Source organism: Patiria miniata, unplaced genomic scaffold (assembly GCF_015706575.1).
Source record: "Patiria miniata isolate m_02_andy unplaced genomic scaffold, ASM1570657v1 HiC_scaffold_17, whole genome shotgun sequence".
Classification (NCBI taxonomy): Eukaryota; Metazoa; Echinodermata; class Asteroidea; order Valvatida; family Asterinidae; genus Patiria; species Patiria miniata.
This window is the reverse complement of record NW_024037055.1, coordinates 12,032,695-12,041,895: the sequence shown is the minus strand read 5'-3', so window position 1 is coordinate 12,041,895 and position 9,201 is coordinate 12,032,695. Positions and strand designations below refer to the sequence as shown.

Sequence of the window (9,201 nt, the reverse complement as noted above, 5' to 3'; positions counted from 1 at the left end):
CTATGGTTATGCTTTCTTGTTTTTCCTTTTAATTGTTAAACACAGCATTCAACAAAATATTTTTCACCGTTACATTTTTATAAAAGTTCAAATTCTACCCCCACAAAATTAGAAAGAAGCACATTGATTTTCCTTTTTCATAGATACTTAAAGTATGAATGGTGTCCAATGAAAACCTATGTTAACCAAGAGTGAAAAGATAATTCAATGTTTCCGTGAATGAGGTGGGGTATGGGTTTCTTTATGAAAGGGGTGATTGCGCATTTCTTTCACAAAGCTTCTTGATCACACTAATTGAACATTTTTTGGTTCAAATAGTTTTCTTTCTTTGTTAAGTTAAGCAAATTATTTCACAAATATGAACTTATTTGGAAATTAAGTATTTCTTCGGTTTGAAGACGATATACAACGTATCGGTGGCGAATGGGTTAGAACTGACTTGCCAAAGAAAACGGTGCTGTTGAGGTTTGTTAACGGACCCATATTGGCGGCCGTCGGATCTGATTGGTTATGCCCGAGTGATCTGCACCGCCACCGTGTGCGCCTCGAGCACTGCGCCAGGCACCGCTAATAACACAGCGCGCCAAAACATATGTTTTGGCGGGAAAGATGGATGGAGCCGCAGTACCAATTCATTTCTGATTACCATCCGCGTATTATTGGCTTGCATGTTGTTACATCACGAGCTTGAGCTACTTCGGCGATGTCTATTGTGAATTCTTCGTGCATGGCCCGTCGTTGCACGTAATGAGTTTTCAATTAAGACAGTCAAGTTGGCTTACATCAATGGGGAAAAGCGAATAGGCTCAACAATTGAAAAGGTACACCAACTAATGCTGTATGAAACTGGAAAGCTGTCAAATGACTTTAAATATTGGAACAATAATACTCGCAGGGTTACTATTTTAAAATTTAGGAAAATGATAGATGTTAAGCATGATTTTATTTAATGCTACATTTTCCTTGACAATATCATTTATAATCTACCCTACATAAAGTCAAATAATATAACCATCGAGAAATGCAATCGCTTTCAATTTGAAAGGTTCATTAAAGAGTAACACTTGCGAGTTTGACGAAGAAATGGAGATGCGGTCGAAAAAAAACTTCGTTCTTCATATCACTTTAATACGATAATCCACTGTTAACATTAGTTTTAAGGTTTTCTTATTAAAGCTGTGCAGAGAGAAACCTCTTGCCCTCCTGGATTGAAACCTCGATGTGTTTCCCGCTGTCCAAAATTATCTCGCTACACTCAAGAGTGAAACTGCACCCTTCGAAACCAAAGGATTGATGATGATTTTATTGATTTAGTTGTTTCGGGGACATCGCGTTAATTTGCCAGTGCACTGGGATTTGGACCCTTGACAACGGGAAGATGAGTCGACACTGCCCGGGGCTGAGAGCGCAGTTTGCCCGGGATTTGCTCATCTCAATGAGCGTTGCCCTAATTTTAGGGGTTTGTACACTTCAACTGTGGTGCAAACTTAGCGTATTTGGCGCGTAGACGGATCGTTGAACTCAAGGCGTTAGCTGATCCCGCTTCATTGTTTACCGACCCATTTTGTTTGTACGTACACAGTTAAATGTGTTCTACAAACAATACATTTACATATAGGTCGTCCACTTATTTATTTTGCTTAAGCATTATTGTTGGCACGGCTTCTCGAAAGGAAATGTACATGTACAGTATTGTACATGTAAAGCACATGTACATGTACATGCATCCACAACTGAACCCATGGTGCAACCGAAGGGTGTGATTATGCAAGCCGCTGTTGTTGTTTTTTCTGTGCAACATGTGTTCAATGCGTATTTGCCCGAAGCACAGAAAACCAATTATTTTATGTATGGAAATTCTAAAGAAACCTTCTGTGTTAATTTGCGTTTACCAGATCAAAATAATTATTTCTTCAAAGCATCGACAAATATTGACTACTTTGAGAACAAAGGACCGCAGAGGCTTAGTTCCTGGCAGATGATAATTGAGAATCTAACAACACACATTCGTCACATTCTCCACTGCTCCCCCCCCCCCCGCCAAAAAAAATTAAACTGGTTTTTATTTGAGGCATAGACATATACATGTACATGTAGTAGTCACAATCCTATTTCACTCCTTGGTGTAAGCCCATACACGTGCGGCAATTTGTGTGAGCGCACATGAACACATACGGGTGACACTTTATTTTTTAAATTCTGTCATACCAATATTTATGCATTTAAAGAAGTGATATTTCCCGGAAACAGTTTTTCAGATCAAATTCTGTATCCCCTGATCATTTATATCAAGATTACAGATTAATTCAGTTAGAAATCGGTGTCATGCCTAGCGGCTGTCTCGGTATAAGTATCGCAATAATCATGGTGGTGTAATCATGTAATATTCTTTCCCGGTGTCATGGAACTCCAAATGAAAAATACATTTTCGTAAGACCAATTATAAAACAGCATTGTGAATCGGTATACCATATAATTCTTGGAGTAGAACTGACGAATTTGATATTGTATACAATGATGACGAAACAAGTAGTGGATGCACGAACTGTTGAGTACATGTCCATATGCAGTCAATTCCTCACAGGTCAATCACTAGTCATCCAGGTTGGTCTCGAGTTGAATGGTGGCAACTTTACTTGTGTTGTATGGTGATATGATTTGTGACTGCATGGACTTGCGATGGACTTGACAACTCTGGTATGTATGTTAAGCATATTGAGACGAATCTCAGTACATCATGCGTATATGTGACCCGATATTGAACTATTGCCATTTTTCTGGGTACCAAAATACTAAACGAGCGGATAGATGGAACATTGTGAATGCCCGTGTGTATGACTACACATATTTTTTCAAAGCACCGAAACGCGGGCAGGAGACCTCGTTCGGGTTATATAGAGGGGTAGTCAGCTACTTGAACTTGAGCTACTAAGAATCGAAACTTGCGGGAACTGCCCCGCGTTGCAGTCCCGGACGGTGAAATTCATGCTTCTTGAGGGGGAAAACTTTTCAAAGCGCACCCTTTCGTTGAAACTTACCTCACGCCATCCCTTTTTTAACCTGGCGAAAGGGGGGGGGTTCACTTTTTCCTATTTTGCTTTTACCTCCGGACCCACCCTATCCGGCAAGCCATCTGCAACGCGTAAAACCCTCGGTTTAAAATCAAAGTTAACTTATTATAAAACTTGAGGGCAAATGAATATTAAACTCAGTCTGCTTCGCCATTCGATTATGATCTCAATGCACTTACTTAAGAACTGTTCAATGTTTATTTCGCGATGGAGGGTTGGGTCTGGAATAAATTCCTCAAATAAGTTGTAGCTCCAGAATTAATTATAGGGGCAGATGTGTTTCTTTGGTAGATAAATGCGCTTCAAACAGTATCTTATGCGTAGAAATGTGAAGGCATAAAGCGCTGTTAGGTAGAATTTGGACACAAAAAAAATCATTTAACTCTTGCAGTGGACTACAACCTTGCTACTTTACTGTTTGTTCTCGTTGTTTCAGTGTACTGAGACGTGCAATGATGACCTCAGAGCTATTTATTCATGTTTGGTTTCCAAATTAAAACAATGAGGCGTCTTTTAATCTTATTTCAAATAGAAACACCTGTAGACTTCACGCGGCTCGGCAACTCACATAATAATAGAATGAAATCATGATTCTCAAACCGACTGATGTAATTTCCTCCGTGTTTCAATCGATGACATGGAATACAGTCTAAGGATTCCAGAGAGAAGTTAACATTTAGTTAAATGTATGCGTAATAGGGAAACTACCAAGACCAAACAACATATGATTGTATAGACGCTCGTTGCCTTGCAAGGTGTTCGGCCCTTTAATATCAAGACACACAGGTAATTAATATTGGTGATTAGCGTGCCGAGGAGCTATTATGGCTGGGCACCGTGCCCACTCTCAAGGCCGTCGGCTTTTGTCCTAACCCCCTCCCCTACAATGACGGTTGCTGTTGTTACTCTTCCGTCACAATGGATCTATTGTTCCGCTTGGCTATAAGCTGAATATTTTACTAACATTTGCTTCATTTCAGAGCTCGTTTGCAGCCATGCACACTTCATTGGCGTATAACGAAAACGTAAGACGTTTGCTCTTAGTTCTCAGCCTTATGACGAGAATCATTACATGACGTTGCTCTCAGAATTGACTTTGGTAAGTCGTTATTTTACTGTTTATTACAAAGAAACTTGAAAAAAATATGTTTACAAAAATATGTGTTTATATAAAAACGTTAAATTAAATAAAGTAGAATAGATCTCTCCCCAAAAAAATAATAATCTGCAAATTTTCGATTTTGCAGTGTTATCACATGCTTCGGGATGTGATGACACCAGTTTTCTACAGAAAATTAAATATTGGCATAATAATATCCTTTGATCCATGATTTTGCTATAATATGACATGGAATAATTCGAACTACTGGAACTTAAATTATCACTTATTTCAATTAGTAACACAAACCAATATTATGTAGTTTTTAAACAAATAGAACTGCAATGGCATTATCACCACAATCAAATTTAAATATTGGTTCTTCGATACCACGAGGACGTTTGTTTATTTGTACTGCTATTTCAGTGTTGTTGTAGGCCTAATTGTATAAACGTAAATACAACATAATGAAGCTGGGAATGGCAAGTGTAATATATTACTTCACTTTACTTGAGATGCTTTTAAAGCATATTATTTTATTGGTTCTGTTTTGTATTGTTTTCATTCCTGTGAGTGTAACTCAAACAAAGCTGCCAAACAACTTACTAACAAAAGTACCCATTGATTGTTTTTGTGTGCAGCTTTCAATGTATTTTCTTCAATAAACGAGTAAAATTACTCAAAGGTATTTTCACGCTCCATCAATAATGGAGCCGGGATTGGCTTTTTCAGTGTGTACGGGATTAAGTGCATTATTCTGAAGTCAGTAACCAGACTGATTAAATTAATGGAATCATTATCTTGCGTGACCAAACATGCATTCGATTCTTTGCCTTTCTGCGTGACGTTTTGTCGTTTGCTTTCAAACTCAACACATGTTCTGTAATTATATCGCTCCAGAAATTGGCTTAGTTCCCTCAGACTGAACAATCCCTTGGGCAACATTGCCAACCTTTCAATTAAATCATAATAGCGGATCGGAAATATTTCCAAAGAGTCCATATTTTGCCGTTATGTTTGGCGCGACTAGCTTGAGAGGGATGAGAGTAGTCTTTCACGCTAGCGCCAATTTCTCCCCAAACATGCTACAAGTGCTCTCCACTTCAAGGCCGTTGTCTGCTAACGGAAATTGTCTGCGATAAAACAACGAACTGTTTTAATGAAAATCAATTATACGATAAATCTTGTGCTCAAATGAGGAATTTAACAAATGCGAACCACATTTCAAATCAAACGATTAAGTACATGAATATTATTTGTCACAAAAAATGTAATGGTATTAATTTGATCTATTTAAATCAAAATATTAAACCGTGGATGGGTCATAATCACAATGGAAATGTTATATAAGTGTCATTGGTACAATATTGAAGAGGAAGACATCCAAAAAGGAATGAGTAATAACTGATGTGTTTTATGCCAACCTGATAACTGAAATATATAAGGATTTCGTGATTTGAAATCGGAACCCGTGTAATTATCCTTTCATCATCAATCGATAGGCATCGCTAGTATTTAAACATTTAAGATGTACATTTTGAGAACCTAAATAATGATTTGATTAATTATTTATTCAGTTATAATGTTTCAATGCCGTGTTCAGTATGTATCGTAAGTATTTTGTTTTGCCTAAAAATCCAATATCTTCGTAATGAATTTTCTGAAAAATATGATGTCATTTTTGTCTTTGAATCTTGTGTTTTTTCTGTCGGAGAAATTAAACTAGCTTAACAATTTATTGCATTACCACTTCGAAACAGTCGTTGGATTTAATCAATATTCTGAGCCACGATTTATAAATATAAAAGACTATCAGTCAAAGAAGAACGCTGTATAATGATCAGCTGGGTATTTGACACGGTGGTTGAATTTGTTGACGTTATTGGGTCAAAATGGAGAGAGAATCCCTCCAGCCATTATTCCATATCAAGTAAGGCAAACAATTAAAACTAGGTGGCAGTTCTGCTGGGCCATTCCGGTCGCCTCACCGCGCTCCATTCTCCACAATATCCGCTTTAATTTCAATAACACCCGCTCAATATTGTTACACGCTTTCTATTACGAAGGCCATTATTGTTCCATTTTAAGAGCTTCAAATGAGTCTATTTTTATGGAAATTCAAGGGAATGTGCATGCACACATACACGAGCCAGCCATATTCAATAGTTATTTTTTTCTTCTTACTCTATATTGTTGTGGCACACACAGAAACCCTGCGCTCGGCATTATGTGCGTATTGTGTATGGCTCATATTAGTTGGATTTTGTTCTTTTCTCTCGATGAAGCTCAATTCTTTGATTAGGAATAACAGTGCCTGACGGGCGTCGGTCGAGACTAGTTCTCTACTAGCAAGTCAACACGCAACACGCAGTCACAATCGGCTTGTGTTGTATCCCTCCCCGATGCAGCATTGAAGTCTTTGATTTTCCGAAGGATGCATATGGATGATAAACTCCAAATTATTACGATGCAACATGAAGTAACTCTGTGTTTGTCCCATGCATATGTCGTGTTGTGCCCACATGTCTACATGACGGGCGAACCAAGTTGTCCCTAATTTCGAATGGTGAGTAAACTATCGTTTACTTGTGGATTTCCACCAATGATTTTTTTTTACAGTAGAAAATGTTTTTAAAAATGAATGAAAATTGTTCATGAAAAAAAAAGATGTCGTTTTCTTTCACTATGAAGACAATCAAGTAGTGTTGTACCAACGATAGTAACGTGGACAACTTTTGATGCATTTTAAATCACCCTGTTAGTTTTTTTTTTTTTTTGATGAGTATGGCTGCGTTTGGATTCGCTAAATCATAACGGTGAAGATTATTTTACGAACTTGTGTAAAATAACTTAAATTTGCTGTACAGTATTATAAACTTCCTAACCAGCACGTGTTATGATGTGAAAATATTGTTATTATTATTTAATTTAATACTGAATGAATTTCATCGTACATGTACATTTCAGTTACCGAGTTTCGGAGGTTTGGAAGAATAATATTGTATTAATATAATCCATCTTTGCCGCTTTGTTTGATTCTGCAAATTTGTGTCACTTGTGTCCTTGAAACAGAGATTGCTGTTTTTGTTTTGTTTTGTTTGCTTACATAATGCTAATGACACCGAAGACTGTTTTCTCAATTCGGTGTTCACCTTTGGCCTAAGTGCTCCTCATAAGAGCGCATCGTGTATGAAGCAAAAGCAAATGAATGTGGGCCTATTTGTATCCTTTTAACAGTGTTTATTCTAATTAAACACAACTCGTCTTAAATAAAGACATATTGTAATTTTTGAAATACTGTAAATGGTTCTCAACCTATTTCGTCCATAAAACACGATTACAAGGCAAACTCCTTTTCAAGCACACGCCTATAGGCCCTATATATACATTCTTGGTAAAGTGCCTGAAATAATTGATAAAAGCCGAGCACACAGAAAAATAATACCAACATATAATTGCCCCTAATAATAATTGCCGGTGATGATTTGTACCAGAGCAACAGGCTGTCTACATAACGTAAACATTGCAGCTTCATCACATACACCCCGTGTCAGGCAATGCAATATGCATACATATTGCGCTAACACGTGCGGCCAACCTGTAGCAAAAGACTTAATTAGCTGTGCAGCATCACGCAATCAATACGCAACGCTTGCTGCCGAGTTTACAATGTGGACCTCCACCGTGGCTCAAATTATGTGTTTTTGGTTGATACTGGCATCTAATTGCCAGTAATTACTGACACGTAGGATGACGGCATCAAAAACTACTGCAAGTCCGATATACGGACTAACTATGCTGCAACGGATTGACTGGGATCACGTATAAAACCCTCCCAGCTGTAGTCACAATTTGAATCATATTAATCCAAGTTCAGCTGTCCATGTAGCATTGATGCATCCTTTGATAAGTTATTCTGTCGCTGAATAATTCTGGTGTAAGTTCCATGATTAGAAAGCTTGCCAATATTGTTTTACCAATGCAAATAAAACTTACACATGAACGGACAGAAGATCATTGATATCATCGGCCCATTATGACCAGGTCCTTAGGATTTTTGTGCATGTAATTAACAGATATATGCTGTATAGGGATCACACGAAGGCAGAATAGCTTTAGGATTTCGTTAAGCATTCTTATTTTCTATATCGATAGAATTATAAAATATCATATGTGAATGGAGAGCAATTAAGTTTTAAAAATGCAATCGTCCTTTCTTAGACATTCTGTTCATGCTTATCCTCAGTGGTCTGGTGAAGACAATGATACACGGCGAAGCGATTGGTGCCTGGTTTTGCAATAAATTATTCAAACGAACCGCACATTTCGATTTTTCTTATAAGCGGGCGACTTCCGCCACAACAAACACAGTTCGACGACTCTTTACCGATAAATAATTCAACTTAACTTAATGTGTAAATGGAAGGAAAGCCGACGAAGATCTAAATAGAAACAAACTCGCTCATTTAGAGCAATTAATAGAAAAGGTTGTGAAATCGAAGACAAATAATCCAATGTGATCTTACCGCTGAACATTTTAGGTTTTCTTCCCAATTTAATAAATAACAGTTCTTGGTAAATTGGTCTGAGACAACAATTTGTTCGATTTATTTTAACAGTACATACAACAGTCGTTTGGGTTTGTATCTCCGCAATCAGTCATTTGCTATTAATACGCGCCTTGATCAACATACATAATGAAAGTAAACCATCAATATAGGCAATATAAAACATCGCATTCATCCCATAGAATTAGCAGTTTCTTGTGATTTCTACTAGTAACCTTAAACTCTTCCTATTAGGAACCGAGAAATGCTTCATGCGTGTCACTGATGGAACACATTCACCATTTACTCTTTGGTCCGGTTATAGGTCTGTTGATTAATGCAGTTTGAAGCAAAAGCTTGAAGAATTGCAAAATATATGTTTGAAATATCTCATCAGACCGAACCATGTTGCTCGCTCCCAACACATCTCATTTAGCCTACAAAATAACGTAATTGATTTGATGTATTAAATCAGTATTGACAT

The 9,201-nt window shown here is 37.4% G+C and overlaps 1 long non-coding RNA gene across 1 annotated transcript in view; it reads left to right on the top strand.

Moving 5' to 3' along the window:
- Positions 1–6,382: 6,382 nt before the first annotated feature.
- Positions 6,383–9,201, top strand: part of LOC119723838 — a 40,254-nt gene continuing 37,435 nt past the window's right edge. The window contains exon 1 of the long non-coding RNA XR_005270587.1: positions 6,383–6,736. This is a non-coding gene — a long non-coding RNA (uncharacterized LOC119723838). The remainder of the gene's footprint in view (positions 6,737–9,201) is intronic.